This window comes from Callorhinus ursinus, unplaced genomic scaffold, assembly GCF_003265705.2.
Source record: "Callorhinus ursinus isolate GAN/ISIS: 27379988/994484 unplaced genomic scaffold, GSC_fseal_2.0 scaffold27, whole genome shotgun sequence".
Taxonomy (NCBI): domain Eukaryota; kingdom Metazoa; phylum Chordata; class Mammalia; order Carnivora; family Otariidae; genus Callorhinus; species Callorhinus ursinus.
The window spans coordinates 5960941-5971518 of NW_027397089.1; the positions used below are offsets into that span (position 1 = coordinate 5960941).

General features: G+C 41.2%; 1 non-coding gene across 1 annotated transcript; it reads right to left on the reverse strand.

Moving 5' to 3' along the window:
* Positions 1–4629: 4629 nt before the first annotated feature.
* LOC112830236 (U6 spliceosomal RNA) lies at positions 4630–4736 on the reverse strand. Its single transcript, XR_003209858.1, has one exon. It is a non-coding gene; the product is annotated as a U6 spliceosomal RNA (small nuclear RNA).
* Between the last annotated feature and the right edge of the window lie 5842 nt (positions 4737–10578).

Consider the following 10578-nt stretch of genomic DNA (forward strand, 5'->3'; position numbering starts at 1 on the left):
CTGCTTTACTTCACGGGCCCAATGACTGCTGGTGTGCCTAGTCTTCAGTGTATCCTTACTAGTTTTAAATCTATATTAGAAAAGCTTTTTACATTAAAATTTTTAATTCTTTTCAATATAGATTTAAACTGTTCTCTTCAAACCAAGAGAAATATCCACATCACACATTTCCTACAATGAATTCGAGCTTTCCATGCTTTATTCTCTTTTATGCAAATATTCATATTTAAAATTGTAAGACTGTAAGTTCACAGAAAATAGGTATCTCCATCAAAGCACACACACCCTTTCAAGCTCTGTCTATATGATGATTCATAGCAAACATATGCTTGTTCGTCAATATGCTCTCCTAGCTTCTGGTTTCTGCAGTCTCAACTAGTTCTGCAAGCACCAGTGTCCTGTTGTTCCTCCATGAAAAGGCTTTTCCTGCGCTCTCAGGCAGAGTGGATCACTTCCTCTGAGGTGCTTCCAAAGTACATGGAACCTCCATCCATTGTGCTCGGGTCCAGAGCAGCGAACATATAGCTGGTCAAAGTCACTTCAGCTGTGAGTTCAAAGCCAACTGGAACCATAAACTGGAGGTAAGAGCCAGAGAGGCAAAGACCACAATCCTGGACATGACACAACAAAGAATGGCCACTGACATAGGCTCAGGAGATCCTGGAACTGTCACATCGGACAACTTTTCTGATTGCGCTCATATCTAAAAAGGAGTTCGAGCTCTCGGAGAGAAGGGGAATAAAGTAAAAGGAATAGGAGCAGAACAAAATAAAAGGTCAGTCATTTTTCCATGCAAGGCAGTCCCACAGATGCTGGAGCAGCCATTAGCCTACTTCATCTTGTAAAGTTGTGTTTGTTTACTCAGAGCAGGCAGCTTTGAACCCTCGCCGAAGTCTGGTTTAGAAACGCAAACCCATAGAGAAACTTTCCATCTTGTTACACATCCCATCGTAAGACTGACGTTTTCTGTTCTGTTTGTTATGGGCTGGTGGGTGGCTTTAATTTGGTTTTCCCTCCAGTCCCCAAGTCCCAATCTTTGCCAAATCAAGAAGCAGGCAGGGAGGGGAAAAGAAGGAAAAATACATATGCATTTGCACTCACCAAGTGATCTCAGAAGTAACTTAATACTGGTTCAGGTTGTCCATGTCTTACAAATCAGTTTCATTCTGTGGATTGTTTACATACCACTTCTAGTATGTCTCTAATAAATTAAAATCTTGCTGAAATGGTAAAATATACTGAAGATATAGTGAATGGTCTACTGGCTACACAGAGGGGCCATTATTCTAGGAGGAAATAGGAAAAGCAATCATAAAATTTTGAAAAATTATGCAATAACTTTGTACTTATTGCCCATTTGTATTCATTACAATGATCTACTTCATAGACATATAAATAGTATGGGAAAGTAACAGATCTACAGTGTGCTCTAGACATGGCTTTCAACTTCAGTCAATGAAATTCAATTAGAGTCTTTAATAAAGAAAACTCCAAAAACGCCAAGCATTTGTCTGCATATTTCTCCGTGCGGTCCTGAAGTTACTCGCTTAACTTCCTTTCAGTTCTTTCCCTTTCTCTTCTCAGAAAGTCTCTTTTGTGGAGAGATGAGAAGGCACATTTGCTCGGGTTTGCCGGGCGGTGTGGGTACACCAGTGGCATCGTTCTCCATGGGCATTGAGCTCTCTCTACCACATCTTCCGTAAGCAATTAGTTGCACTCCAGCAGGACAATATCATGCTGAAAGTTCTCGAAAGAAAAGGACCACACAGATAAGACCGTGATTGCCAGGGACTCAGAACAGGTTTTATGACAGGCAGGCCGATCAAAGGGGCTTAACCAAGATGGTTTTTAATCATGTTTGGGCACTGGAGAGTTCTCAGGTTCAAAGAAATGGTTCTGTGTTTTGTTTAGTTTTGGCAAACCTCTCTTTTCTTCAATAACCTCGGAAAAACAAAGCCAACAGAGTGAGGCCATGCTCGATTTTGTTTCCCCGTTCAAGCAAAATATACCACCTTGAGGAGGTCTTTTTCTTATAATCAGTTCTGTATATTTTTAAGACTATTTTGAATAGGACGTGCTCATTTGAACATTTACCCTTTTGAAACTAAACCACTTTTAAATTGTGCTGGGAACCATACAAATTAACTGTTGTGGAAAAAAAATGTTCTAGTCGTATCTTTTATTGTTTTGCAAAGCTCAACGTCAAAAGATTCAGCATCACCGTTTTTTGTTTTTTTGTTTTTTTTTTTTAATCCCCGATACAAAAGAAGTAGCTATAATGGGAAGCAATAATGTGGCTCAGAGCAAGATGGGAAATTGACCATCTTTGTGATCCAGGGGCCAACAAGTGAAGGAAGATCTTAGACTAACTCAGGCTCACTGAATACACAACTGCTTTCTTATCTTCTCCTTCTTGCTTCTTTTTTTTCTCTCCCTTCTTCTTTTCCTCATTCTCCATTTCCTCCTCCCCTTCTTCCCTCTCCTTTCTCCCCCTGTTTGCCAGTCAGCAAACCCGTGCAAACTTTAGTAACTCTGCCTAATTCCCTGGTAGAGTGGGCAGAGGGTGACTTTGCGGAAGAAAGAGCTTCCTTTTGTTTACTTACAAAAGTACTGATCTTTGAGAACAATAGCCCATTGTGCACTGCTAAAGATTTTGTCAAATCTTTAAAAAGGAGGGAGGAACAAATCTCTATCTAATTTTCAAATACCTCCTTTTATTTTTTTTGTAGAAAAATAAAAAATGAATATGCAGAAATAGTAAAAATATGTTAGGCAGCTGGAGTTGCAAGAACATTGTGTAGCACATCACTTAATCACAGAAACCACAATGCAGAGGAAAAAACCCTAACCCAAATGTGCTGTTTAATAATCACCGAGGGTCAGAAGGAACCCACAAGCATCCCAGAATCTGTGTCCTTGGCTTACCTCCGATTTGGAAGGGGGTGGGAAGATAATGGAGAAGGAAGCCCAGTATGTGTTCCGAATTGCTGTTTACAGGTCCCTGCACAGCTTTTGGTCATGAGGCCAATTAAGAAAGGAGCTAGAGTCTGGACCCCTTTCCTAGTTTGGTAGATCTGTAGTAGGTCCCTGAATGGTTGGTTTTTGTTTAGTTTTGTTTTGCTTCACTTTACCCAGAACTCTGAGAGTTAGTCTTGGAAAGAGGTAAATACTGAGGGAACATTTGAATGAGGGGGGAAAAAAGAGGAAAGTTTCAAAATATGTGTTTGCAGAACATCATCTTGGAGATTCTGTGGTGGACCGGGAATGGGGCGGGGTGAGTGTGAGGCCGGGCGGAGGTGAACGAGCTGCAAGGCAGCGGGTGCCTAAAGCCAGGATATTAATTTCATCCAGCCCCAGAGAAACCTTTTAAAAAGAATCAGGGGGAAGCATCCCCAAACACGAAGACTTGGAGGACATTTGAAAATCCGAGATGGGGGAGCGGTCCAATCTGGCAGATGGAAACCCAGGAGCAGAAGTTGGCAGGGCGTGGGTGGGCTTAGGGATGAGAAGTTTGGGGGGCAAAGAGATGCTCACAGGGAGATGTTTATTGCCTTCTTGCCATAGTAAATGTTCAATGCTCTCAAGCCAAAATTCAGAATTTCTAGGGTTTATCATATAAAAGTAGACTTGCGGCAAACATGATGACATTCTTGTATATTCATTCACCAAAATGTCTGCCTCCTTTGAGATCATTTTATCTGGGATGGGTCAGTAGTGGGCCCTGTTCTGCTCCTATAAGGATCCTGCAGAGTAACTCTGATGACCTCATTCAAACTAATAAGCATCACGTTCTTCCTCTCTTTAATCCACATCACTCACCTCTTAAACATCACAGAAAGAGAATGCGACATTTTAGAAGGTGTCGTGCTGACCCACAAACCAGGGCTCCATCTAACTGAAAAGGAAAGCTTGTGCTGTAGCCATTAAATGAAGATGTTCTCTCTCCAGTGTCCTCCATAAGGAGGACTGGCATCGTGAAATAATTTAAATGCATTCAGTATTAGTAAAATACAGATTGCATTGTAAGGATTCTTCCCCTCTTTAAGTCTTTGTCCAAGAATTGCTCGAGGGCAAAGGCATCCTCTTACTCTTCTTGGAGGAAGATAATTGTACTTCCTGCAGAAAAGACTGCTACAGTGCTTTAGAACATAACAGGTTCTCATTAATTGCTTACTGGACGGATGGAAATTACTTGGCTCCTGAAACTGAGTTTCAGGAGGCAAAATTCTATCAGTGGAAAACTTCGGAGTAGAAATGTTTTATTAGGCCTGAGTAATTGTTTTTCTTTCTTTGAGGAGTATTATCAGGTACCCCAATCCCTGCCTCTGAATTTCCAGAGTTCTTGGGTACAAAGCTGTTACCATTATTTGGGTACTCGATTAACACCCTCATAATAGCAATTAAAGATTCATGGTTCTCTCTCTCTCTCTCTCTCTCTCTCTCTCTTTTTTAACCTGCCTTTGGTTTTTCTCCACATCCTAGTGACTTGACACAACAGCCTGAGAGAAAGAACCTATTCCAAACCTGGCCGGGGAGTGGGAATGCTGGCGCGTTGCATCTCAAATCAGGTCTCAGAACTGAGGAGGGACAAAGGCCTCACTCCATGATGAAGGGAACATCTTTCACATCTAAAAATATGAACGCTTCAGGAATTTGTGTGTCATCCTTACACAGAGGTCATGCTAATCTTCTCTGTATCGTGTCAACTTTAGTGTATGTGCTGCCGAAGTGAGCACCATAGTTCTCTTTTATATATGTGTTTAATCAGACAGGTCCTCAGGCTTTTCTCCTGACAGCCTTTGGAACAAGCCGAATCAAAAGCAAGTGTGTAATACTGTAACAGAAGTTTCTATATCATACTCAATCTTTATATACCTTTATACTGCAATTATTTGTCTTTGCTATATTTTTGTGATAGAGTTCAATTTTACATAGTCAAATGCATTGCTCTTCATTGTGTGGTTTATGTTTTTGGTGCTCTGTTTAGGAAGGTTTAAATGCCATAAATTTATAGACATATTAAATGATGGTTATTTTATTGTTTTTATTATTTCACATTTTACATTCAATTTATTTGGAACTGAATTTGATGGGAAAATACAGTTTTATATCTGTTTTCCCCAAACAGCCAATTGTCCTAAAACTACATATTAAAGAATTCAATCTTTATCATTTATCATTACTAAACTCTTTATCATACTTTCGTTTTTCATATCATATAATCTTTATCCTACTATCATTACTAAACTCTTATCTATATTTAAATCTACTTCTGACCTACTTTGTATTTCACTATAATAGGTTTCTTAAGAGTGGGAACATTGTCTTATAATTTCTTTGTACTTCTAGAAACTGCAGCAGTGCTTAGTCCTCAATAATTATTGAATCAATGGATCAATTCTCCAATTCACTTAATTGATCCATCAGACTTGCCGATTTTACTGTATAAATACCTCTGGAATCATTCCTCATCCTTTTTTTACCCACACTGCCCGCCCTACTTCAGGCCCTAATAATTACAGAGTTTTTCCAATGCATCTTACACACAAACGGAATCAGGTTCTAAAATGCAAATCCGATCAAGTAACCACCCTGATTAAAATCTGTGAATTTCATTTCATGTTCCATAATTTTGAGGGTCACCAAGGCCCTGAGCTCAACCGAGAGAAACTACTTTTAGTTTTCCAAACATGCCTGGTTGGTTTTTATTTTGTTTTGTTTTGCTTTGTTTTAAACCTTTGCCTTTGTAAAAGTTGTACAGCTTGGTAAGTGCTATGAGAGAGGTTTGGACAAAGTGGATTAGAATAAAGAGAGGGATTCTTGAGAATAGAAAGGTAAGTGGGTTTTGACTGGGACAAACAAAGGTGCAGAGGTGTGGAAGAGCGTCCGTGCTGTCCCAGGACCAAAGTCATTGAGAACGACTCGGGGCTGGCTGAAGGCGAAGACACAACTGGGGCCAGATCATGAATGCTCTTGCATGTCATAACCATGGACTTGGAGTTTCTCCTCCAGGAATGTGGAGTCAAATTTAAATGGGGAAGTAGCTTGATTACAATTTATTTTGGGGGGGGGGGTAGGTAAAGTTGATAGCAGCCTGAAAGATGGATTGACAGAGAATGAGTCTAAAAGTCAGGAACCAGGGCGCCTGGGTGGCTCAGTTGGTTAAGCGACTGCCTTCGGCTCAGGTCATGATCCTGGAGTCCTGGGATCGAGTCCCACATCGGGCTCCCTGCTCAGCGGGAAGTCTGCTTCTCCCTCTGACCCTTTCCCCTCTCATGCTCTCTCTCTATCTCATTCTCTCTCTCAAATAAATAAATAAAATCTTAAAAAAATAAATAAATAAATAAAAGTCAGGAACCAGATTAATAATAGATTCTTCAATAATACAGGTGACATAGGATAAGGCCAATAGTTTTGAGAATCAGAAGAAGGGGTCCATACGATGTTAATAAAGAAAATTCTCTAAGGTTTTGTGACTGCTTAGGCAGGAGGGTGAATAAAAGGAATAACTAGTGAGTGACCCCCCTCACCCCCCCAAATCTTGCACCTACTGCCATTTCTGGATCGGACTAATCGGGTGGATGGTGATGTTCTTTACCAAGATGGGAAATTCAGGAAGAAGACTTGTTTAGGGGATTGTGGGCAGTGAGGAAGAAAGGAGAGACAATATACTTAATATTGGATATGTGGAGAGTTTCCAGAAGGAGGAAGCTGTTAAGAGTGTCAAATGCTGCAGACCAGACAAGTCAGATGCAGACATAAAGTGCCCGTTTGGACTGAACAGTGAGAAGGTTTGAGTGCTCCTCCTAGGAGCTGAGAAGTAAGAAAGCAGAGAGTGCCAGTACAAACTTCTCTGGAAATGAGCTTAGCTGCAAAGGGAAATAAACATGTCGGTCCGTGGCTATAGGAGGCACCTGCCCTACACCTTTTATTTGCCATGGGAGCTGATATTGTCTCCACGCTGGAGTGTAACCTCTTTGAGGCCAGAGACTGTGTCGTGGTTTCCTGGATGACCACTTGGTTCTCAAAGCCCTAACATCTTATGAGTTTCTAATCCTCCGCGGTGTCTATAATTATCTTGGTACTCGGGCAGTAGCATTCAATTACATCGTTGCTGAACTGAATACTGTGGATGGGTGACTCACAGCCCTGAACTGATTATTCAAAATGTCAGTGCCTCAATTTCCTCCTCATCAACAGCAATTACTATTGGAGTTCTTTAATAGTAAATGGAACATGGAAACATTGTTCTTGCTGTCAAGAAGTGTTCACATTCATCTACTTAATGAGAAGGCCAGTCTTCCTTCCTTCCTAGAAATATGATGAGAGGTAGCGGATATATGAAGGTGAACGCACGCATAGTGCCCTAAGACATGGCTAAGCCATAAAATCTCTTTTCATATGTTATGCGCTCTGGGTAGGTACAACCACGAGTCAGCTAACCACACGAGATGCTTTTAGGTCTGGCAAGTGGGATGGAAAGCTCGCTGCATCAGTCTCCTCTGTGAGTGCCTGCACGCTTTCTGGTTTCAGGCTGGAAACGTCCTGTGGTGTGTCTGGCCTGGCCAAACCCAGGAAGTACTGAACTTATTAAAATTTAAAAACAAACCAAAGACGTTTGGAACCTCCCAAAACACTCACGTTGTGTCTGAGGGTGAGGGCTTGGATTCAGTTCTTATTCGACATGAGCACCATACATCAGGAAAACACAAACAGTGCAGGGCAATTTTATGAAAGGGCTACACCCTTGCATTCAGTCTTATGACAGTCTCAAAAAGCAGCTCCTCTCTAGGGCCTAGGGGAATTTGGTGAAGCATTCTGTCTTCTTTCGATTCCTTTTTGTTAGGCTGCCATAGGAATTTGTGCCTGGGAACTCACTTTTAAGCAGTTGGACATGAATGTTCTGGAGCATTGCTGGAGGTACCTTGCCATGGGCTCCACCATCCTGCCAAGACTGGCATGGTTCTGGCTCTGTATTTGAGTGAATCTGGCCTATGGTGGGCCCTGGGGCAGCCCCCAATCTAATCTATTGCTTGTGAAGAGCCAGACCACCCATGGATAATCCACAAGCATCTGTGAATGGGTAATCAGGAGTTGGCTAAATCAAGCTGATGACCAAGAATGAACCTAATGGTCAGGAATGAAGCTTCCAGAACAACACGCCAGGGTGTGTTTGCCTACAAATTATGTTTAGGTCATCAAAAAGAATTATAGAATTATCTGGAGCTGGAAGGAACCAGAACAACTATGTAGCTCCACCCCTCCATTTTTGTGAGGCGCGGAGATTTTTACGTGAGTCAGCCAAAGTCAACAGCACTTAGTGCTGCAGCCAGAGCTAAGAACCCTGAACGGACCTCCTCTCTCAGCAGTTAGTGCTGCAGCCAGAGCTAAGAACCCTGAACGGACTTCCTCTCTCTTTTTCAGTGTTAAAACGCACACACACACACACACACACACACACCACACAAGTTATTTTTAAAATAATTTGTAGTTCATTAGAGATTTACAGAAATCAGCTCTTTTATAAAAGGATATTTAGTGTATGGATGACCTCTTTAACTTAATTCTGACACACACACTTGTATATAGAGTTTGGAAGTTGTAAGAAGCAAAATAAATTATTTCACATAAGATTATAGAGGCATTCTAAGGAAGAAAAGGACCGAGACCCTTACCTTTTCAATGAAAAGGAATTAAATCATATAGGTTCACCTGAAGTAGCTCTGTTCAAGGTAAGCAGAAAAGGAGATGAAGACTAAGCCTGGGTGGCTTAGTTGGTTAAACATCTGACTCTTGATTTCAGCTCCGGTCACGATCTCAGGATTGTGAGATCAAGCCCTGTGTCTGGCTCCGTACTCAGCTGAGTCTATTAGAGACTCTCTCTCTCTCTCTCTCTCTTCCTCTGCCCCTCCCTCCAGTGCTCTCTCTCTCTCTCTAATAAATAAATAAATCTCTTAAAAAAAGGAGATGAAGTTATTAGTATAGAGTTTATCTGAGACAAAATTTACCATGATGGTGTACCAATAGATAAGCCTGGCACCCAAGGACTGGGAAGAAAACAGCTGTCCAAACCAACATACCTGACCAAGACATTCTAGAATCAACTTGTGTTGGGGACGTGGCTGTTCTTAGGTCTTCATAGAACCTAGGACAATTTTGATTCAGAATGTCCTTAGCTTAGTATACCACAGAGAAAATAAGCCACCTTCTAAACACTGTAAGGAAGTGATACATTCTGAGCAGAGATGTATTGCAGCAGCAGTGACCTGAGCACAGGACTGCCATCAAGCCACATTTCTGAGGGCAGCCAAGGTTAGAGCCAAGGTTAGAGTCATATTCACAACTGCAGCAAGTGGGTGCCAGGGACATTCTGAGTTTGTAGCTGCAGGCCAAAGACTGCTAGGCTTTTAGGAGGTGGCAACAACAAACTTTGGCTTTTGGTGTCTGTAATGATGCCACAGTTCTTTAGACTATGGGGTTTAATAGTGTCCCCTAGCCTCTGGCTTTAGTGTCAGCAGTTACAGTAGGGCAGGACATAATGATTACCTAGTCGGGGCAGTGAATATGGATTCCTTCAGCCTTCCCATCTTCTTTGCATCTCATCTGATTAGGGGTCAGCAATCAAAGTTGGCTCTTTGGACATGAGTAAGCTTCCTTACTTTCATCAGTTTTTTAAACTTGTTGTTCCTGCAATACTGCAATTGATTTTATGGCTCTGAGACTCTGCACCCTCTGTTTCCTTAGATTTGAATGTCCTCCTTCCAACCCCTTTTATATCCTACTACACTGCTTCCTAGTCTGACAAGACTGAGATCTAGCAATATTGCATTCACCTGTCCATTCTTTCACTCAACAAATGTATTTCCAGTATCTGTTATTTCCTGAAAAGAATGCAGAGGTGAATTAGGTCCTCTGCCCTTGAGCAGCTTTCAATATAGGAAAGAGGTAAAGACATGCAAATCAATATATTCAGTAAAGTCTTAGAGAAACTGAGATGAGGTCAGGTTCAAATGTAAGCCAAAAAGAGGGAACAATTAATGTGTCTGGGGGACTGGGAAGAGAAAAGATGAAAAAAATGAGGTATTGCATCTGAAAATGAATGAATTTATCAAACAAACTTTAGGGAAGTTAAGAGGAGAAAATTCAGGCAGAGAAGACGTTAGGAGCAACAAGAGAGATATAAGGAATTAAGTATTATAAGTATTAAGTAACATAAGTCTTAAGGAGAGATAGAAAATATTATCTTCAGGTCTTGGTGATTGGAAGATATGAGAAGTTATGTGAAACTTAGGTCTGTGTCTTAGGCACTTGAATCGATGGTCACACCATTCACTTACTGAACGAGGTAATAACACAGAGCACATTTTGTATGAGAGATTGACACGTTTGGTTTGGGACATGTTGGGGTGAAATTAGCACATTAAACTGAAGATTCCAGCTATAGATACTGTCTAAAGCTCAGAAGAGAGATTTCTTCTAGAAATAAAATATTGAAAGTCATCAACATATAGGTAGCATTTTACACCATGGCAGTAGATGATCCTGAGTAGGGAAGTTTATAGAATGAGAATAGAAAAC